The sequence below is a fragment of the Poromitra crassiceps genome, assembly GCF_964638095.1.
Source record: "Poromitra crassiceps genome assembly, chromosome: 10".
NCBI lineage: Eukaryota > Metazoa > Chordata > Actinopteri > Beryciformes > Melamphaidae > Poromitra > Poromitra crassiceps.
Genome location: NC_139631.1, coordinates 2,225,734 through 2,249,862, shown reverse-complemented (window position 1 = coordinate 2,249,862; position 24,129 = coordinate 2,225,734).

Here is a 24,129-nt window from a genome sequence, read left to right as displayed (position 1 = left end):
ACTTTTTTCATGAACTTTAAGCAGAAAATTAAAAAATAGTTTTAAAGCAAAAATAAATAATAAATAAAGATCATTTTAACATTGGCTCAACCAGCCCATCTTACTGACCACCAGGGGTCCTGGTCCTTAATCCCTTTTTATTACTCCCATGCCACTGGTACTGTACACAAACAAGGCTGTTTAAATATCTGCCTTGCACTCCCTTAGAGCAGGGGTGTCAGACTCATATTAGGTAGAGGGCCGGATTTGTTCAACTGAGACCTCATGGGGGCCGGGTTTTTTTTTTACTAAAATCAATTCGACTCATTTACCCATTTACTTCACAAAAGAAATACTGCTCTTTCCATTTCTCTTGAAACTGCCTGCATTCCGTGTCAACCTTTCTCTTTTTCGACAGCATCTTGTTCAGGGGCGGACTGGGATCATAATTCAGGCCGGGCATTAGATACCAAGCAGGCCAGGCCGATACGGGCCGACGCGCGTGCCGGCGTCAGAAAAATTTGGGCCGTTTAAAGCTCAATTTGGCCTGTTTGAAGCCAGATGTGGGCCGTTTGAAGGCCAATTTGGGTCGTTTAAAGCCAGATTTGGGCCGTTTGAAGCCCAATTTGGGCCGTTTGAAGCCCAATTTGGGCCAAGTCCAATTTTACAATGAGATGCACCCACTTTAATCCTGAATAAAGTAATAAAACCACTAGTAAACCAGTAGGCGGCGCCTGGCCTGCTGTTCAGTGAGTGGCCTGACTGCGGGCACAATTTTTTTTTTTTTTTTTTTTGCAGGCCAGGCCAGGCCAGGCCAGGCCACCCGGCATTTGCCCGACGTGCCCGATTATGCAGTCCGCGCCTGATCTTGTTGATTCTTTTGTTTTTTGGTAGGTAGCTGAATGCGCGATTCAATTCCAGCGTGGCATCATGGCGGCTTTGTTTACACCTGATGACCTACTGACATACTTAATTGTAGTGCAGGTTAATTAACTTATGAATGAACTCTTAGCTTGCTTATTAGCCACACGTAGTTCATGATAATGGGGTGCGAATTTAATAATAATAATAATATATATATATATATTTTTTAATATTCCAAAACATCTCGCGGGCCGGATGAAACCTGCCCGTGGGCCGGATCCGGCCCGCGGGCCGTATCTCTGACATCCCTGCCTTAGAGGGAAATAACAAGCCTGTAAGAACTTTTATTGAGATACTGAACTAACATCACAGCAAGACATAAGTGATGCCATGCACGCATGTTAAGCTATCGTCATCATCACATCAGACAGGCTGTGTAAAGCAGCCACTTGCGATTCTGAAGGGCTTAATTTCATTCAGATAACAAGGGACCCGTTTGAAAATGTTTGTCACTTATGCCCATATGTTTCTCAAAAAACATCACATCCATTTACACCCGCTTACTGCGAGCTAGCATGACATGGCTGGCTGGTGCCATGGTAGCCTACTTACCTTCCTCCAGTCCACCTGTTTGTCTGGCAGGCACAGCGACAAGTTTTTTTGTTTAGCCTACGACAACGTTACGTGCTAATCTGCATATCAATATGCGCTAATTAAGTAACTACTAACGACTCTGACTGCTCAATGCTCACCTCAGTTTCATTGATCATGAGTGGGGAGAACGATTGTGTGGACTGTGGAGGACCACTTCGCTGCTGTACTGTGTGTGTGACCTGTGTGAAGTGATGTGGGATTAGGCAGATAGATGGAGGAGGGAGCGCCTGCGCAGCCGCGGTTCTAGACATTTTTCGGGTGGGCTGAACCCCCCTAAATTTTTGTCTCAGCCCACCCTAAGAACATAGAGGGGGGGGGGAAACATGCACACAGCGCATTGAGTGTAGTCAGAAACTGCTACTAATGACCACCATGGATTTGGAGAGGGATTAAAAAAAAAAAAAAAAAAAAAAAAAAAGGTTTTTTTGCCTCTATTTTTTTGGGTGGGCTGAGACTATTTTTGGGTGGGCTAAAGCCCACCCAAAAACGGCCTAGAACCGCCCCTGGTCAGCAGAAAAGTATCTCAGCATGCAACACGTCTGTCACTTTGGTAGCCGGTTAACACTGAGCTGAAAGCTGATACCTACCAGGGTGGGAATTACACGGAGGCCATGGCCTCCATTGCTCCTCCTTCTGGCTGTGATGCCCTGAACGCCACATTGGCAGTGCCCTGCTACCAGCCTGCTACTGTCAGTTGCTTTAAAAACGTCAGTGGTCTCAGTTTAATGTGCAAAGGATGTGTAATTGGCTCATTTTAACACACATTTCTGAAAAATCGCTCTTCATGATGTCAATAGAGCAATTGCCTTTGTGCCCTGGCATGTGGCCTTGTGCCCTAAATTTTTTTTTAAGCTGTAGGCCAGATGGTTACGCCCCTAAAATGACGAAATCCCCACCCTGATATCTACCCAGTATTAGTCTGGTGTTCCAGTAAAGTGCTCAGTGAGTGTAGCTATAATGACAGGGCAGCTTCTGCTTTGCCCTTGCACAGTCATTGCAGTGGACACCATTGTGTATTAGAGTTGAGGTTTGCCAAAGTGAAAGGGGTTGGATACTTCTTCAAACAGCACATATTACAGTTTTCATTTTCTAAAAAAATATTTACTACTACTGGACTGGCTATATTAGTCGTTTAGCTGCTGCTGCTGGGGGGGTGTTCAACCACTTTTGCGAGGCATGTCACATTCTGATTAGGGGCTGAGCCCCCCTACCAACAGTCTTATTATCAGAGCTCATCTTGACCAGTTACTGTACTTCGAACATTAGAAAATAACATTTGAATCTATAGGCCGATTTATTTCATGGGAATATTAACACAATTACACTTATCTATTATTGACCTAATATGAATTAGGATATGGATAGATGATTAAAAATGATGTGATCATGCTTATGTCAGCATGCATTTTCAGTTCACTTCTGAGCTGTTCTTGTTGAGTGCAAAGTGGGGGTTTTCTAGGTGTGAAAAGGGCAGAGGTGTTTAGGCCCTTTTGACAGCAGAGATAGACAGGTTTCCTCTTGAAGCAAACGGCAGTTGTTATTAGCAGCAGTTGCCTTAAATGAAAGCTAAGAAGGTCCCATTTAAAATAGATTGAAAAAGATTGACAAAAGATTGAAAAATGTCCTGACCATTAGCCTAAATCAGGATATGTACCGGCGTCTAAAATGCAATTTACTTTAGGGGTGGTTCACTTCACAAGCTGGTAACTGTGTCACAGCTACCACTAAGGAATGGCTATCATACCAAAATATCATCTACAGACATGTGTCTTATCAAAAATTATAAGCAAGTTTTGCCACCTTGAGTGGTACCGGAATCTGGACTGGCCCATGGACTAAAAGAGAGGCTTTCTTTCTACTTTTGTGGAAGCAACAATACAGTTCAGATTAACTAAACCGTTTTGTTTCAAATTTGAGATTTTAGTCTTGCAGAAAAGTAGAATGCTACATTTTAGAAACATGTTGTTGAGATTGTACGTATCCCTGGTTTGCAGACACGTAAAATGCCAACGCTTTATTCTGGCGACTGCGTTGCCCAAAGAGAATATTTAAAGGAACACACCATTTTTGGAGATTCACCTGTTTACCATGATTCCCGATATAGTAAGGTGAGAAGATAGATGCCCTTCTCTTCTGCGTGGACTAGAAAAGTAGTGACGCGCCCCTCCTGCTAGTTAGCTTAGCACAATGACAGTCCCCGGTACGGGCTACCTACGCCCGTCAAGTCACTATACGCATTCCAAAAGCACCAAAACGCTCTTATTTACATGTTGTTACTCGTGCATTCACCATCACCATGGAATAATAATGTCAAATTACAAGACATTGTAATTTTCAAGGCAAACATAGCCAGAACTACTTTCCTGACAAAACTGGAAGTTCTGGCTATGTATTTGTTCCGAGTCACAACATAAGCCCTCGTTCACACAGGACGCCGAAGCAACGCTCAACCGAAGCTGTACCTACGCTGTACCCACAAGTTTCATTTCGGCGTCCTTGTTAACAGGCGAAGCCGTTCACACCACTCGCCATGCTGACGCCGAATTTCCAACCTTGACGCTGAAGCCGTGAGGCATGAAGTCAAATGGGAGTTGTGGGCGGGTTCAAGGCGCGAGAGTAGGCGCTGAGAGGAAAAGAGAAGGCGTCTTGTGTGAACAACAAGGCGTACGTTCAGCTTCAAGCTTCAGTTCTGCTTACGTTCGGCGTCCTGTGTGAATGTAGGCTAAGAGTAGAGTAGGCCCACATAGGAGCCTTTTGGCTCTGTTGGAATGTGTATTTGGTGACTTAACGGTCGTAGGTTAGCCAGTCCCGCCGACTACCAGTCATTGTTCTAAGCTAACTAGGAGGAGGGGCGCATGGCCATTTTTCTACTGCACGCACACAGAAGAGAAGGGCATCTATCTTCTCCTCTTATTATCGGGAATATGGCAAATAGGCAAATCTCCATAAATGTTGTGGTGTTCCTACTTTCACACACACACTCTCTCACACACACACACACGCATGCACGCACACACACACACACACACACACACACACACACACACACACACACACACACACACACACACACACACACACACACACACACACACACACACACACACACACACAGTACATAGTGTGTCCACAGTCATCAATAATATGCCCACAGAAGCCACAAGGCGTAAATGTATTCTTCATGTCACTCTCATAATAGATCTCATGAAGCAGAATGATATGTTTCCCCCAAAGCAAAAGCAAGAGAACCATGCTTTGCTTTGGAGTCGCTATCGATTAGATGTGCCTGGATTTCCCCATTTCATCACTTTCTATGATTACCTCAGTGATTTACAATGTGCTGGTGGGGCTGGCCCTGTCTGTAGATTTTACTTGAATGACTAGAACACACTGCAACAGGAATGACAATGGGTCACGCACGCACACACGCACGCACGCACACACACACACACACACACACACACACACACACACACACACACACACACACACACACACACACACACACACACACACACACACACACACACACACACACACACACAGGAGTAGCCTAGCAAACAACAAAGACAAGGATTAATACAATATACATCCATAGATCAACAAATGAATGAAAATAAAGTCTGTATCTTAAGATGAAAAGGAGTCAAGTTTGCAGTTGTGGTTTTGACAACACCGTTGTTGTAATAATAACAACAATGCCAGGAAATTCCATATGGATATTATATGGGTTTTGTTGGTCACTGCTAATTGGACAATGAAGGCAGCATTGCATTGCTGGCTTGCTGGGGAAGCTAAGCAGGTCTGGCTGTGGTCAGGCCTTGCTTGGGTGCTGGAAGTGGTGTTGGAGGACCAGTAGGAGGTGCTCTTCCCTCTGGTCTCATGAATAATATCCCCATCCCCAATGCCCCAGGGCAGAGACAGGGACTCTGTGATGAGAGTGTCAGTGGTCAATAAAGATCGCATGATGGGCACTCTTTACATGTATACGTGTATTCTTGGCAGGGTGAAAAAGCCTCTAAATTAGACATTAAATGAAATTAGACAACATTTGACAGTAAAGAAACCCATACTAATGACATTATTCAAGGTGTTCATGATCAGTCCATGTGTTCATTCCTTAAATGTATATTCGTAAACTATAATCACCTCCCACAGTGTGTTTAAAATAATTAAGACATGAATGAAGGGTGAATTATATACATGGGTCAATACGTGTTTATCCAGTTGAAGGCTTGTTGCCATGCTCTGCTGAAACACTGTTGCTTCACCACTGCCTGTGTGCTTACAGAGCCAAAGCACAGTGCTTTGCCTCTGTAATGTACTTTCTGATCTGACAGTGTGTGTGTGTGACAGCTAAACATGAGATTTCATGTTCACCGAGGCAGTAAAATTGTTTTTTAGGTGAATAATGTCTGTAAGCGCCGGAGGGAAACCAAGCTGTAGTTCCAGTTATGAATGGAGAGTTTCTAAAAGTCAAAACTCTTTGAGAACATGATCAAATACCAACCTAAACCAGAATGAAAAGCAATTTTGCGCCGTATCTTCAAAGGAATACGCCTTTTAATGTTATCTTCTTTTGCTGCTCCCGCCTCTGTTTCACACTATTCATAGTTAGGCTATAGTACTTTGTGGCAACAAAGTCAAACTTTGGTCTCTTTAAATCAGACAGATTGAAATGTCATCCCTTGTGCGGTCAGACTGAAGATCAATACTAGTCCACTGGTGACCAATGTTCAACTTGATATTTAAACATGTCACAGCTTTGACGCTAGTGCTTGATTGAAATGCTACTTAGCTTTCAACGACCCCCGCCTGTTCTAAAGCTATTGTCTGAAAAGAACCACACAAAAAAGTCTTTCTCTGCAGAAAGCCAACTAAATGATTGATGGCAGAATATTGCTTTGTATTGGCAAATATGTCGGTCAGCGGGATATTTAATGGAGTGTCAAACCCAATGGGATCCTCTGCATGGATATAGTGACTTTGAATTGTGTTTCTGATATCACATGCTAGTGTGCACAGTAAGCAAATGTAGATGGTCCAAAAGCAGTGGAGAAATGATTAAAATGACTCAATAACAGCGAAATGGCACTTTAAAAGGTATAAACCTATAGGTCTTGGAGTCGTTGAGACTCTGCAAACAGCTGATATGTCTCTGCAGTCATTTCACATTGGTACACAGAAAAAAAGGTTTTGATTGTAATTATAAAAAAAAAAATACAAAAATACCACTCCTACGCCCAACAAGTCCTCCAACTAGGGCATTCACGACTAGTGAATTTTAGTAGTTGACTAGTTGTCCCTAAAGGTAGTCGACTAGTCAGAGTTTTTTTCTCCCCCCAATAAAAACGCTCAAGGTCTCAAATACAACCAGGCAGCAGGGCTATTGAGATGCAGGCATAACTGATGTAGTAGACCTTTTCTGACCAAGCTTGATTTCCAAAGCATTTGGCAATAAATTAGTATAAAACGGCATGGCTGATGGCTGTTTTCTCTAACGTTATACTTTTATAATCCAGATAGGCCGAGGCTTCACACGCAACGTTTCGTTGTTTTTCCACTTTTCATTTGAAGAGGAAAAAGGGAAATGGTACGTGTGAAATGATAGAATTAACAGACCAGTGTCAATTCAATGTACTATCACACCATTTCCCTTTTCGGCCTTCAAATTGAAAGTGTGAAACCCAGCTAACAAAAACGTTGCATTATTCACAAACAAATGGGTAACGTTACTTAAGTAATGACAGCTAGTCATTTAATAAAGCATGGTTAAAATAAACTCCACTTACACTTGAAGGTCTGCCATGCTGCTATCCTGCTGGCTGTGTAGTCCTGCTTTGGGGCGCGAGGAGAGGTTTTCCTAAATTAGCGTTAGTTAGCAACCTAGCCTGCATGGCCGCTGTCCACATACAGTCCGGTAGGATGCTTCCTAGTATCCATCAAAAGTGACTTTCCTGACACCGTACAAACAACTGGCTGCACTAAAATGAAGTACGGTAATGGTTTATGCTATTGAGTGTTCTAAAATAAAAACGAAAAGAAAGTCATGTGAGGTTTGTTATTGTTGCACTCGTTCTTCTTCGTCGATTGGAAGGGTCGCAAGGTACCCACAGCACCCCCCAGTCGCATATCTGCTGTACTGCATTATTAACACTGCACTGTGGAAAGAGGGAATCATCATATTACTCCAATACGACCATATAGCACGTCTGCTAGACTAGCACCCCTCAGTCGGCCCTCAGTGGAAAAAAGTACTACGCGACTTCCGCCCAAGCAACGTGAAAATGCGACTTTTCTTTCTAAAAACGTTAGGATTAGGGTGTGGGTTAGGGTATGGGTTAGTTAGGGTATGGCTTAGGGTTAGTGGTTATGACAGGCGGCTGTCAAGCCAGTGGCCCGAGGTTCAAATCCCGCACGCCTCAAGGTTTTTGCACCAAACTCTGGTCTGGTCACATGACCACTAGAGGACACTTAACGTTGAAACGTGATGTCAGGTCGTATTCGGCTGCTTGTACAAACGACGTCGTGGGTCGTATCCAGTTGGAGGGCAGGCTGCTACGCCCCACTGCACTCTCTCCTCCTTAGCGATGTTCCTCTCATGGTCTTACATCATATTAGTGGGGTTGGGGGAAGGGCGGCAGGGATGATTGAATGCCTGGATGTGTTTTCTCCAGGTGTCTGTTGTCCAGCAGCTGATAGTTCTAAATGGAAGGCCTGGTCATAGTGGATTGGCTTGGCTTTAACTGGGGAAAATGACTGAATCATACTGTATATGAAAGAAGTATTCTGCTATGCAGGCCAGTTTGCTGTTGATTTCGATCGGGTAGCTGCAGGCCGCTTTTCTCTCTCCCCGATGCTCAGGCTCGCCGAAAAAAGCAAAGTTGGATCCAATAAAAGATGTGCAAAAAAATCAGTCATGAAGCGCTTATCGAGCGGAGAGTGCCTGAGCTTACGTAAGATAAACAATGCCTGCTGCTGCCCCTTCCTGCACATCTGTTGTGGTCAAAGCTCAATTTGTCATCGATAAACATGCCCAGGTATTTGTATTTATCACGCCGCGCCGCGTCTCGGCCCTCGACAACATTGGCATCTGCTATCGATCGACACGTCCTGCATCTGAGCGATGAGCGAAATCCTCCTGCAGGTCCGAGGCTGCCCTATTTATCCTGCAGGACACATATCTGTGTGTGCAAGGATATGTATCGTCTATACGTCTAGACGGTCCATCGCATGCTGCTGGGGGTGTCATGGGGGGTAATCCACAGTCACATCTTTAGGCCACATCCTCAGGATGTTAAGTGTGTGGTGTTCCTCATGGTGAGCGGGGTAAAACTGCTGTACGTTAAACAAAGATGGAGTCTTTTAGGGTAAGCGAGCATGAATCAATGCTGAAATATAATCGCTGTTTGTTTACCTTGGTGGTTGTTTGCCTTCGTGTTCCTGCTGATGATCATTGATTGGAGGCCATTGTTGAGCCGTTCTGGACTCGCCACTACATCACTGGTCCTGTTTCTCCTCTGTGCTCTGGCACCGTTTGTGAGGTCCTGTTACCCTTAAACCAGGTGTCAGTATACTGTATATACCATATAAACTGTATACCATATATACTGTGTATACCATATATACTGTATACCATATATACTGTACCATATATACTGTATACCATATATACTGTATACCGTGATATTGTGTTAGTCGTCAAGGTGTTAAATTCCACACCACCATCAGCATCACCAAGACATTCCCGTACATTTAGGCAGATAGCGGGGTGAGTTGGGCCTATTTTTATCTGAGGCGTATTTAAAGTGAGCGCATGACAGTAATGTCTCCCAACCCAAGTATGTATTTCATATTTTCAAAATAGGACTTTCCAGAAAAATAAAAAGGTGGTCTTTTGGCTCAGCTTGCCCCCGATGAGGGACAGGTTGAGCCTCGGGACAACTAACTACTGTAAATCTTGTGTACCTTATTGTAAAGTGTTACCGAATATTTTGTTCTATGAATACGTATTGTAAACTGTGAAAATATCAAAAGAAAGAAGAGGGGCATTTATCAATATGTGCCCAGAATCCCCTATACTAAAAACTAGGACTTGTCCAGTATGGGATCTCTACTAAAAGAATGACTAACCAATCCAGTGACTGTGTGCACACCTACCAAACATGTGTGGTCACATGAGCAATTGTGTCTATGGTTGCCTAGAAACAAGGGGTGGCTCAACTTCCCCACAGGCTCAAATCAGCGCGCTCCCCCCTGCTGTACTTAGCAGATAAAGTGAAGTGATTTTGCCAACTGCAGGATGTGTCTGCCGTCGCCGGAGGAGTCGCAGCCGTCAAGCTCCTGCAAACCAACATCACCGTATCTCTACTCAAGCGAATGGGCATGGCTGAGTGAGGGTGGTGTGTGTGTGCGTGTGTGTGTGTGTGTGTGTGTGTGTGTGTGTGTGTGCGTGTGTGCGTCTGTGTGTGTGTGTGTGCGACTGTGCGTGCGTGTGTGTGTGCGTCTGTGTGTGTGTGTGTGTGCGAGGGCCCTTGGGGGAGTGAAGGCTCCACAGAGGAAGAGGAGCGTGGGGGATGCGGGCCGATGAAAGTGCAGCAAAAGGAAAGAGATGTCAGAGAAATGTGAGAGTTGGAGGCAGAGAAGGCGAGGCTGCTGCTGGAGAGAGGAGACCACAGTGAGGGCTGCTGCTGGAGAGAGGAGATCACAGTGAGGCTGCTGCTGGAGAGAGGAGACCACAGTGAGGGTTGCTGCTGGAGAGAGGAGACCACACTGAGGGTTGCTGCTGGAGAGAGGAGACCACAGTGAGGGTTGCTGCTGGAGAGGAGACCACAGTGAGGGTTGCTGCTGGAGAGAGGAGACCACAGTGAGGCTGCTGCTGGAGAGAGGAGACCACAGTGAGGGTTGCTGCTGGAGAGAGGAGACCACAGTGAGGGCTGCTGCTGGAGAGAGGAGACCACAGTGAGGCTGCTGCTGGAGAGAGGAGACCACAGTGAGGGTTGCTGCTGGAGAGAGGAGACCACAGTGAGGGTTTCTCTCAAAGTGTAATCCAATGCAGGTTATGGATTACAGTAGTTGTTTTATCGAGGGACAAATGATCAATACTGGAATATATCGTGGTACTACTTCCTCTTGCGATACGTTATCGATACACTGGCCGCCAAATCTGCATTATTTAGGCTACATAAAGCAAGTGAAGCACTGAATGTGTCCAGGTGTCACGTTGTTAAAGAGGCAGTAAGCTAAGCCTCTGCACTTTGAACATTGTTTCATCTCAGTTGTGTTAATTCTGTGTAACTGACACCACAATGCAGTAAATAAATACACAATATATTCTTGCCTTTTGTCTTTTTAGGGGTATTTTCTTCAGTTACACAGATACCGTGATGTACTGTAGACGAATTGTCTCGCAATGTATGGAGTATCGCAGAATCGCTGGATCATGATACATCGCTATCGTGGACTAACGTATCGTGATAGTATTGTATCGAGTTACTCCGTTATCACCCCCAGCTCAGTAAGAACAGAAACTTTTGGATTAATTTACCCCCACAACGTGCTAAATATGAAATCAAACAGGCAGTTTATTTTCGTTCACACTAGACGCTGAATAGGTTTGTTATCATCATCTGCAGGCACAAGTAATTGCTTATTTCTCAAACGTATCCGTGATCGGAATCTGAAATTACGGTTTCTTCAGCCGCAGTAGTGATGGATGGCAGTTGTTACATTATTTTAATCATATCGCTGTAATTCATTCTCTCTCTCGGAGGAAGAAGCTCAACTGAAAGAGGGAACTCCACTGACATGTTTTTAGAAGAAAGGCTCGCGGCGGCGTCTCCGCTGCCAGCTGTGAGCGCGGGGCTCTGATAGCAGGCCTGTGATAAGTTGAATAAATGATGTAGTACTCTTTGTAGTAGAGTGCACACACTCTGCGCTGCGGAAGAGTACAGCAGCACCAAGCACAACTCCAGCCACAGCAGCACTCTTTAAAAGTAGAATATTTCCCAATGGGGAGTTGTCAAGAGGTGCAAAACAGACATAGCCGAGTCTCATACAGTATAGACAATTGCAATTGGCTTTTACACACTGTTCAAATTCATGCTATTAAGTGTCTCTCCATGGGTATAGGTCCAGAAGTGCATTCGTGAGGCGTAAGTGACTTTCACAGATGATTATTTCAGCAATGTAAGCCAAGAGAGGCCGTGTTAATTTATAATTCATCACCTTCACCTATCCCATAACCCCGGTGGGTCGTTGGGGCACCACAGACGATCGGTTGACGAGCTCTCTCCATCTCTCTCTGTCCTCGGCAGCTCTCACTGTTTCACCGAGTTTTCATTGAGTCCACTCTTGGATGTTCTCCTCCCATCTTTTCTTTTGTCTCCCCCGTTTCCTGCCTCCCTGCACAGTGCCTTGCAGGATGGTCTTAGCAAGGCCAGATGATCTGGTGATGTGTCCATACCACCTCAGTTTTCGCTTCTTCACAGTGGTAAGCAGGTCGTCGTGAGGACCGATGGCTTGGCTGATCATTTGCCGGACTTCCTTGTTTGTGATGTGCTGGCTGTAAGAGATGCCCAAGAGTCGTCTGTCGCATCTCATCTCCACACTCTGTATTCTCTGCTGTAGTTCTGCTGTGAGGGTCCATGATTCACACGCGTGTAGGAATATTGAGATGACAAGCGAGCGCAGTAATCTCACTTTTGATCCCACACTGATGTTTCTGTCCTTCCATGTGGGCTTGAGTTGTGTCAGGGCAGCAGTTTTGTTTGTGCTATATCTGGCAAGGACTTCCTGCTTGGAACCTTCGTCAGACACGATCGCTCCAAGGTATTTGAAGCCGGACACAGTGTCAATTGCTAGTCCATTGACTTTGATGTCTGAGATGATGCCATTGTTGTTGTTAGTCATAGGCATTTATAATTGATAATGAAACAATAATAATTCATGTACAGTATGTATGCTCCATTTAGAATGCTCTGATACAAATAGCAGTAATGAATACAGACACCGATGCACATGCCTTCTCTACCTAGAGGCGGCATTAAGCTCAGGAGGTAGAGCTGTCGCCTGGGGATCGGAAGGCTCACGGTTCGAGGCTGGCTCCTCCTGGTAGCATCCCAAAGTGTCCTTGAGCAAGACACAGAACTGCTCCCGACGAACAGTTAGCAGCCTTGCATGGGTGCAGACCCCGTCGGTGTGTGAATGTGAGGAATTCATGTAAAAGCGTTTTGAGTAGTCGATAGACTATATAAAATGCACTATATAAACACAGTTTATTTACATATGTGTTGATATAGGTTAACAGAGATGCACATTATTCTGCGGTATTCTATCGGGAACTTTCACTTACCTCGCTACTGTAAGTGCATATTTCACAAGCTTAATTGGCAAGTGGTAATATATACATGCCATATGTTTCCTTTTTGCCTCAGTATGTCCTACTGCTATTATTTGCACCCCCTGACGATGTTGTAATTTTTTCCATGCTTTTCAATCATGCATTTTTATTAGATGTCTTCAGCTATGCCCGTACCCCCGAATACCCGAGGGTCCGACCCAGACCGGCTGGTCTCGGGTCCATTAAAAAAAAAACGACTGCGGGTGCGGGTCGGGTCTGGGTCCGACATTTGATATGATATGATATGATATTTTCATTTATATTGCGCCCCTCAGCCAACTTTTACATTGGTCCGGGGCGCAGCCTGGGGAAAACAGAAAAGAAAAGAAATGAATAGACAGGACAATGGAGACAGGGAACCAGGCAGACGGACAGCCAGAGAACATAAGTACACCTCAGACACACTACACAACAGCAAAGTAACTCAGTGATCATCTAGCGAAAAGGTGGGTTTTAAGCAAGGCCTCAAAAGTCTGTAAGGTGTTGGCAGGTGTCATTTATCATTTGTGTACGGGTCCGGGTCTCAGCTTTAATAGACAGTTCCACTTCAATTCTGGGTACTACATTTCCAGGTCTTTTGGGGTTCGGGCACAACTTTTTGGACTGGTGAAGACCTCAAATATCAATACTGGTTGCATTACATTTGCTCTATTCTTATTCATATTCTCCTCCTACAGTATTTTTTTTCATACCTACCAACACCTACAACCTACAGACTGCAAATAATTTATACATTCATTAATTAATTTACATTATCATTCATCACAGATCATAATTGGCTATATACTGTAGAGTAATAAATTGTAAATGTATATGGGAAAAACTGGAGAAGTGTCTTTGTACATCAAACACCTCCCGGATTTCATATCTATCTATCTACTGTATCTATCGATCTATCTATTGATCTATACAGTATGTACAGTATATACAGTACCCCATACATATGTACAGTAGTATATATGGGGTAATGTAAATCCATGGGCTAGTATGTGGATGATGATGTATGTGTGTGTACAGTAACTAGTGTTGTTTCAAGTGAGACTATGCAGGTCTACTTTGTCAGACTCATGCTATGGAGTAAAGGGAGCTGTGGGGTTTTACAGTCACCATAAATGAATGCAGTAAAAAATGGCGGTTGTAGTCAGCTGTAATAGCTCCATAAATTGGCTGTGAGTTATACTGGCCTCCCTGCCGTGGTTCTAAATGAGGGAAAGGCAGAGAGCGAGAGAGTAAGAGTGAGAGAGACAGAGACAGAGAGAGAGACGGAGACAGAGAGACAGAGAGAGAGACCAGAAAACGAGGATGGTTGAAGAGACAGAGGGAACGAGCATCCAGACCTCCATGGACTCATTTTTAACCAGCATTATCTCCTGCATAACATCCCAAAGAAACAGCCACCGCCAGAGGTGTTTTCCAGCCTCGAGGCCACATTGTAAGCGTGTGAGTGTTGTAATCAATATGTGTTTCCATGGATGTCTTCTCTTCCAGATTGTTGCTGATGATGGGCGATGGGCCTCTGTCCCGGCAGCGAGGGTTGCTCTTCACCCTCCCTGCTGTGCTGAGTGGACAGCCGGCACCAGTGGCTGAATCTGCACTCGGGGGCTTAAAGTCTCTCTGCCTTCCCCTGTCGTGATACTTAGCAGCTCGGGAGCTATTAGTTCAGTGACCCCTCCCTCCCCTCCACCACCAACCTGTAAAACAAACCAATCAAAAGAGCCCAGGCTTAGAGAAATCCAATGGCTTTCCCAAGCTATTGATCTGGCCCTCCAGAGCCAAGCCCCCCCCCCCCCCTCCCCTCCCCTCCCCTCCTGCCTATTGCTCCAAGGCGTCGCAACAGGGAGATAGAGACACATCTACTGCAGTGAAAAATGACATTGATTTAAATAGAGCTGCTTCCCGCTTTAAGAGGTGTAAATTGCGGAGTGATTATTGGACGATGGAGGGTCATACGGCTCTGCAGAGGCCTGCGGTGATCTATAGCTTTGGACTTTGGGCTTTGAATGCAACGTGGCTATCAGCGAGCATCAGAGATGTCCTGTGCGCGGCATCAGAAATGTCCTGTGCGGAATCAGAAATGTCCTGTGCAGCATCAGAAATGTCCTGTGCGGAATCAGAAATGTCCTGTGCGGAATCAGAAATGTCCTGTGCGGAATCAGAAATGTCCTGTGCGGAATCAGAAATGTCCTGTGCGGAATCAGAAATGTCCTGTGCGGAATCAGAAATGTCCTGTGCGGAATCAGAAATGTCCTGTGCGGCATCAGAAATGTCCTGTGCGGAATCAGAAATGTCCTGTGCAGCATCAGAAATGTCCTGTGCAGCATCAGAAATATCCTGTGCAGCATCAGAAATGTCCTGTGCGGAATCAGAAATGTCCTGTGCGGAATCAGAGATGTCCTATGCAGCATCAGAAATCTCCTGTGCGGCATCAGAAATGTCCTGTGCGGCATCAGAAATGTCCTGTGCGGCATCAGAAATGTCCTGCGACACGTTGTTGCAGGCGATGTTTTGGCCTTGGCAGAGTTCAGTCGAGTAGTCTGCAGTCTGTAGTCGAGGGTGGTTCTGAAGGAAAAACGGGTTACCAAAGGTAGTCCATCTGTAACTGGCATCCTGGGTAAATACAGGATGCCAGGCGTCGGCGCGGACGGCCGATAAACACGCTCCGAATGTTTCCAGCGCGATAACAGCAAATTGGAATTGCGGGGGAACATGTTTTTTCCACCGGGGGACTCCGCCGCGACTTCCCATTTGCATGAAATTAATATGTGGATGGCGGAGAAAACGGCTGAGCACTCAAGTTAAACTCATTAGCAAGCCCAGCAGGGGCATTTGTTCCACGGCTATCAAGGAATCCTAGGCTGCTTTTCATTATGCATCCTCTTCCAATGCTTCCAGTCTGTGTTTGGTTGGATAAAGAGCATTTAACTACAGCGATGGGGCGATGGGAGGGAGAAATAACACTGCCTCCGAGCAACACGTTTTAAGTGCTTGCTGCATTCCGGCGCAGGGGGGGGGGGGGGGGGATGTGGGCTTTGTTTTGTGGACAAGAGAAGCTGATTCAGATGTCACAGAGCAGCCGCACGTCGCAAATATTGCAAGAATTTGGTGATTACCAAAACTCAGAGAGTAATCGTTGTATGTGTGTTGTGATGGTAATTGGTGCTTCCCTGTTGTCTAAATGATGCTTTAAGCAGAAGCTCTGTAACTGCTCAGTTGTTCAATTTCAGTTGATTGATCATTTGAGAGACAACATTCTCAAAACATCTTCATCATCCGACTGTAGCTGTAGCTGCTGATGTAGGAACCTGTACATGAATATCATCTATATATCTACCGTATATATATTTATATATATAGATATCTATATAATGTATATAGATATAGATATCTATATCTATATCTATATGTGTGTGTGTGTGTGTGTGTGTGTGTGTGTGTGTGTGTGTGTGTGTGTGTGTGTGTGTGTGTGTGTGGGTGGGTGCGTGTGCGTGTGTGTGTATATATAAATAATGATGTCTTTTCAAGTCAACTTGGCAGCTCAGGGCTTGTCGAGACTTGGATTACGCCAGCTGAGCAGCTGAGCAGTATGGAAGTTTTTTTTTTTATGTTAATGAGGGAAGGCTAGCCAGTACCATTGACTACCATTCATTGTGCTAAGATAACTAGCGGGAGGGGCGGGTCGCTATTTTTCTACTACACGCACAGAGAAGAGAGGGCATCTATCTTCTCGTCTTACTATTGGAAAGATGGCAAATAGGTAAATCTCCCAAAATGTTGGCGTGTTCCTTTAAGTACTGTACTTAACTTTTTGTGTTCTCTTTGTTTAATCTGCCACAGATCTGGATGGGACCTGCCACGGACCTGTCACGGACCTGTCACGGACCTGCCACGGACCTGCCACGGACCTGCCGAGGATCAGCCGGCAGTTCAAGGTGGCTGCATCTGTAGCTCTCATCCATCTCACTTTCCTTCAAACAACCAAACCAGGTTTCCAAGTAGACAATTACCAGATTCCTAAATAATGTCTGGGCGCTGTTATTTTGATCCCCGTTCATAACGATGATAATACGTGAATTAATTTCATTGAGACCTGGAGCTGCCATGCTGCGTTGTTTTCAGCACTGCACTGCTCTGCATCAAAGTGTATATGGATCTTGGATTCAGTTTGACAAATGTCTTGGCAGGCGAGCAGGCGAGCAGGCAGCACCCACACGTTCCCGTAAGGACAATGTCACTGCGAGAACAGCCAAAGTGACAAGCAAAGACACCCGGCTCCTTATTTGTGGCGCCGTGGACAATGATATTCACAGGATCGATCAAGGACAACTCCGTCCATATTTAGTTTTGGTCGCACCCTCATCCGCGGATCAATAGCTATCTGTTTATGATGCGATAGAAACAACATTGCACTGTGTGTCCTGGTTAGTGCTTCCTGAGGCCAAGGGCACGGATACTATATGCTTCTCAGATTAGATGCATGTTGCGTCGTGAATGTTCAGCCACTGCAACTCAAATATAAAGTGTCTCCCCCAAGTATTTCCAACACTTTAATCAGCGAGTACAATAAGAATGTGTCTTGGGGGGTAGTGCATGTTAGCAGAGGCATATTCTCACAGCATATGAAACTAAAAGACAACACCACACTCAACATTCTTCCATAGTAGGCATTCTTCATAAGTCTGTGAAATTGTTTGCAAAAAAAAGAAAACACCCAACCATTTTGTCAAAGGTCATATTCCTTTGAGCGCAGTTATTATTCACTCTATATAATCAGTTAATCAACAGCTGGCCCCAGCCAGCAAGACATAAGAGGTTTCATGAGAATGTTAAGTTAATCTGCTTAAAGGAGACTGCGGCGGCATCAAGGTTGTCAGCGATAAAAAAGGGCCCGGGTGAAATCCAATTGGATGAGATGAGTTGCGACAGTTAATACAAAGAGGTGGCGCGCTGATGAAATGGATTCATTGTGACGGCTGTATAATGAGCTTTACTCAATCAGCTTGAGAGTGCATCCAACTGCCGTTTCAATTGCTGCCTCGGTGACGCCGGCCGGGGCGATGCTGGGGACAGGCGGGCGGGGCGATGCTGGGGACAGGCGGGCGGGGCGATGCTGGGGACAGGCGGGCGGGGCGATGCTGGGGACAGGCGGGCGGGGCGATGCTGGGGACAGGCGGGCGGGGCGATGCTGGGGACAGGCGGGCGGCTTTTCTGTATTTGCACTTTTTTGCGTAGTATTGTACTTCAGTATTATCAGTAGGCCTATTACTTTGCTACAGTACATTCATTACGAACTATAGTGAAAACTAGCATAGCGCTATTTACATGCTTGCCAGCTGGGAGTACATTGGCATATAATAATAAGATCACTAGCTCACAACGTACTTTAGCAAAACCTACTACACAAACATTATATAGAAGTCCAACAAACCAACTTGTGCAATAAACGTAAATGTGAAACAAAATATCTGCTTTTTACATTTCTGCAAACCTACAATCTCAATGTAAATTTTGAAACAAAAAGGCGGTGAATTTGATGCATTTGATGCCTAACGTTTAATGCAAATATAACAACTAACAACTTGGGTTATGTTTAGTTTAGGCAAGTAAGGCTGCTTTCTCACTGGGAACGATTGCTTTCATTCCGTTCCATTCTGTTCCACGCCCGAGTACGATTGCCCCCCCCCTCCCCTCTCCCCCGCTGGTCAGCTTTCACATTACAAAATGTCTTACGCACTCGGGAACGGAACGGAACACTTGCAGAGTACACATCAACTACGACTGGAGTGTATCCTCGCCCGTGTGTTGTCTACGTGGTTCGAGTACGGTTGGCGTTCACATTCGCAAGTGTTATGTCCCCAGGCACGCCAAAGCATTCCCCAGACCACCTTTTCAAGTGGACCCTGTCATGGTATGCTGTTCCACACCCGGGCACGGAACTCAACGTTCACACTCATCATGAAACGAACCGCACCCGGGGTCAATTTGGGGACAAGTGTGCTCGGAAACGGTCCCGGGTCCCGAGTGTGAAAGCACCCTAAAACAACTTCTGGTTATGTTTAGGCAAGTAAAATAACTTGATCAAGGTTATGGTTTGGGTTAGACTTAAATAACAAATATAACTCGGGGTAGAATTTTCTGGTATTTATTCCACTCGTGTCTCCACTCTAAACCTTGTTGAACGACCCCCCTTCAGCTGTAACTTCTGTCACACTGTACATAATACATTCCATGGTCAAAGGGATATTTCTTATCAGTAATTAATTGCGGGGGCGATGTGGCATTGACCTCTGCAGCCCTCAAATTGGTTTCTCTACATTTGTTGTGATCCAAGAATGTACGTACGCTCAATCTTCCGTTGCGCTCATCAGGCACTCCAGATAAGAGCATGAAATGCTCAAATGTAAAAGCCACATTTTCTCCTTGAAAACCCCCCGAAAATGTGAACAAGTAAAAGGAACGCAGCGATTTCCTGTTTATCAAAGAGAGAGAAGCAGTTGTTTGAGCGATGGTTTCTTGTGATTTTGTGCCACACTGATTCATTTTAGTCCCACATCCACTGCTGTTTTGGGCCATGTTGGTTCCAGTGCAGGATGCAGTGCTGATTGTTCTTTTTGGCACGTCATAAAAGGACATTTTTAAACATTGGGACTAAACTGACTTGTGTTTTAGAAGGAAATCTGGCTAATCTGTTATTTTCTCCTGCCATTTGCTGTGGAAGGCTTCTCACTGGGGTACTGCACTGAACGCATACAGAGGACTCAGCCATTAGATAGAAGAGAAGGATTAAACTCTCTCAAACCTGAATGTGTTCTCATAGCCAAGGGCCAAGGCCATATGGCTGGCAGCTTAGTGGCAATTCATAATGTCACAAGCTTACTCTGTGTCAGCAACAAGGTTAGCTACAGTAATAGTAATAGTTTGTGCGGCATGGCTGATTGGTTTACCATCCTCATATCTTACCAATATGTCATATTTCAACCCGCTCTCACCCCATGGCGTACAAATAACAGGGGTTTCCATGTTTGCAACACGTGCATTGTGTACACAAAAGTGCACATTTCACATGCAGTCGATACGCGTTGCATATCAACTGCTGAGACCGGGGACCGGGTGCGTGCAGTTGATACGCTCGAGATTGGAGACCAGTGAGTCGAGCCACCGAGCGCCGCACCTCTGGTTGAAAACGGCGCTGCTTTTGTTTAGGCAAGTAGAACAACTTGGTTAATGTTTGGGTTATGTTTTGGGTTGGGGTTAAAACCAGTTAAAACAGGGTTAAAAATGAGCGATGTTGGGGCTTGAACTGGCACTTTCATGACGTGGAAGTTGAGAGTCGTTGAACGCTACTCATCCACTCATCCCGCTCCTACGCCCTTACTTGTCGCCTCGCAGTGTCATGCGGAAGTGGGCGTGGTTTCATCTAAATTGGGTTGGGAAAACGATACACGCGGCCAGCGAAAGGGAAGTTTGGGGCCCCCTGCTGGAACTCCGCGACCCCGACCCGTCTCCAGATAAGCGGTTAAAGATGGATGGAAGGTGTACTTATATTTATAAATATAGCAAATATTTCAAATTTATTGATCCATATTTATATAAGCAGTTAAGACTGCTAGTATCTGTAAATCAGGACTATTGTAACTGAATCAATCCACACCGCTCCCATTTTTCCAACTATTACAGCCTACATAAAATGGTTAAATAGACACCAGCATAGTTTATAAAACCACTAGGGGTGTCACAATATATCGTCCCACGAAATTTCGCGATAGTAAAACGTCACGATATGTATCGTTGAGATGAAATCTCATATCGCAAAAAAAAAAAAAAATTTTTTTTTTTTTTTTTCAAAAAATAGACTAAGAAACGTCTTTGTTTGTTGAAGTTCAATGTGTGGAAAGTAGTTCAGTTGAACAAGTCTCTGAAGAGACACATGAGAAGTTATACAGGAGAGAAACCATTCAATTGAGTTTCTGGCAAAACTGTTTACTTGACAGGAAAAACTGAAGATGCATAAAAAATAGATTAAGAAAAGTCTTGTTGTTTGAGTTTGAAGAAAAACTGAAGATGCATAATGAGAATTTATACTGCTGAGAAACCTTTTAGTTCAAAGTAAATCTAAGTGACGGTGTAACTCATTCTATTTCAAGATAAGCCTTATCTCCAATCTCATGTTTTTTTTAGTTGTTATTGTAATAACAATTTCCCACAACAGCATGTTTTGTATTTGTGCATTTCAAATAAAATACTACTTTTCCAGTCATATATTGTCATTATTCAAGTTTAAAAAAATATTGTTAAAATCGTATCGTATCGTATCGTTATCGTGAACCCAGTATCGTGATACGTATCGTATCGTGAACTGAGTGTATCGTGACACCCCTAAAAACCACCGAATCACTTACGGCACATTACATTTTATTGCTTTATCGTTCGTTTCTATACTGATTTTTAAATATTTTCGAGTCTATTTGTGTGCTCATCTCCTCTGGTGAATCCTAAAGAAAAACATTGAGGCCTGGGAGAAAGCAGGGGATAATTACCTGTGGTGGGTGTGTGTGTGTGTGTGTGTGTGTGTGTGTGTGTGTGTGTGTGTGTGTGTGTGTGTGTGTGTGTGTGTGTGTGTGTGTGTGTGTGTGTGTGTGTGTGTGTGTGTGTGTGTGTGTGTGTGTGTGTGTGTGTGTGTGTGTGTGTGTGTGTGTGTGTGTGTGTGTTGTGTGCTGTGTGCTGTGTGTCGTTTCAGATGGAAGAGCTGAGCAGAGCACAGATTAGACGCTATCCTCCAGCAGCCATTAATCAAACACATTGGAATTAACTTTCAATTGACTTTCTTACCCGTGCGAATAAAATAGATGCCACTGCTGAGAAATGGAGTAAGCAAGCAATCTATAGCTCAAACATGGTTTGTCATGCGGGTCGAAAAGACAACAACAGAAGAAGAAACTTCCATTTTCATTTGGCTTCTAAAGGACTAAATGTCAATCTGAAGCCCCCATGGAGCTTTCAGGAATTGAGGAATCTGCACAAGAAAGCACAGTACCAAGGCAATCTGAAGGGTTTCATTTACAAATGCTATACTGTATCTCCTGAGACTCAGGGGGGAAAAAGTGTTGTAATTTTGAATTTCTTTGGATAAAATTCAGGGTTTTTCGGGGGGGGGGGGGGGGCTTGGGGGGTAAAGAACACGTTTCAAATAATTTGTTTTTTAAACATAAGTTTATTAAAATGTTACAACATGTGCACTGTAGTGCACAACCGGAATGTCGAGCACAAAGCATTAACAAAATAAAGCCAGCTATGAAAAGCTCCACTGGAATTGTTTGGAATTATGAAAAGACTGACAACATCACTGATGACATCATCATCTGGGGAATGATGACATCACTGATGACATCGTCGGGACACAATCTCAATTTTTTTTGTATCTCCATCAATGATTGTGTTGAGAATCCTCTCACACTCTGTCACAGAGCTGACTACTAAATAAATGTGAAACAAACATAAGTCCTGATGTGCACTACAGTGTACATGAATCAATTAGTCTTTTTTCCCCTGAAAATAAATAAGTTCAGCTCTGAAAACTCACTCAAAATGCTCCTTAGATGTTTACTTACTAAGAATATAACATTGAAAAACATTTTAAACATGAATATCATTACTTACCTTTCCTTCTTCCATCAAATGTGCTTGTTGTGACGGCAGCCATTTTCAAAAGACAGGTAAAGGCTAGTTGGCATGGTCACACCTCCACGCATGATATAGCATTGGAAAGCTACGGTTGTCCTCTGTGAGGGACATCAGGACTCACTACAGTGGACACAAATGCATTGCTGGGTCTCAGGAGGATAATATACACACTGTGGAAAACAATCACTGCATATTTTCATTACAGGTGATTTGTATTTTTTGTAATCAAAGTTCTATTCATTATCTTCCATTTTCTTTCACTTTTATGCCAACAAACATTTTCTACAGTTTATTTTCTTTGGGTGGTATATCTCAGGGGGAAAAAACTTGCCATGGCATTAGCAGTTAAGATGTAGTATAATATGCTTTAATGGGCAATGACATTAGTTTAGAGCTGTTACTGACTGAAGAGGCTTTTAGGCAGCTAATTGTTTTATGATTCTGTTGTTAAGTTGTCAAGTTTATTTAGTTAATAACAAATCTGTAAAATTGTTATTGTCCTCTAGTGTTCCTCAGTCAATTAATTTCAGTCAATATAGTTGTGATGCCAGAGAAGCATTAACAGCAACACTTAGTGAACTGCACTGTGATGCATTGTATTAGGCTTATGGAGCTGAACCGTCACGTGCCATTTCTTGCCCCGGAAAAGAGTTACCCATTCATTACTCCATAGACATTTCAAAAAATCCTTATATAACGAGTTTTAAGGCTGGAACCAAGCTGACCCGTGGCCTACTGAATCGTGAGTGACCATAAAACATCTCAGGAGAAAAAAACAAAAACAAAAAAAACCCATTGTTATTATTTTTTGTCATCACGTGACTGTTCAGCTCTATACCAGGGTGAATGCTCGTTTGTGATTGGCTGGCAGGTGTGCGTTAAAATTGTTGATTATCCCTTACTCATAAACCCATTATAGCATGGAAAATAATGATTTTCTTGTCGTATAATTATCACACAAACATCATCAGACAAGCATCAGAAAATGACATTTAATTGAATATTGTGAGATTAACTATACTATACAGTCGGCCTATCAAGTATTCAAATGTGGTTTGTGATCATGAACACGTTTCTCACAAAAAGTAAAACAAACCAGATCTCTTTTATGATGTAATCAAGACACACATCCTGGCGCTTCTCCTTTCACAGTGATTGATCCTCTGGTTTCCAGCTTTGGAAGAGAAGTAGACTATTCATGCTTTAACATTGTGTTTGTTTCGTACATTTTTTAAACAAAGCAGCGGTTCATTTGAAAACATTGCTGCCTTCCCAACGTTAAACGTAAATAAAACAACGCTAACAACTTTGGTTATGTTTAGGTAAGATTAAGGTTAGGATTATGCTTTGGGAGTAAAAGTTAAATGTGATTTATGGTTGATCTAGGAAAACCTGGGGATTGAACACAGCCCTCCGGTGTGAAAGGCAAGTGTTTACACCCTCCATCCACGCTGACCACCACACCCTTACTGGCCACTGGTCAATCGCAGACTCTGACATGTATATAATGTTGATATACACGTATCTAAACATGATGTCGTTTTTAGTTCAGA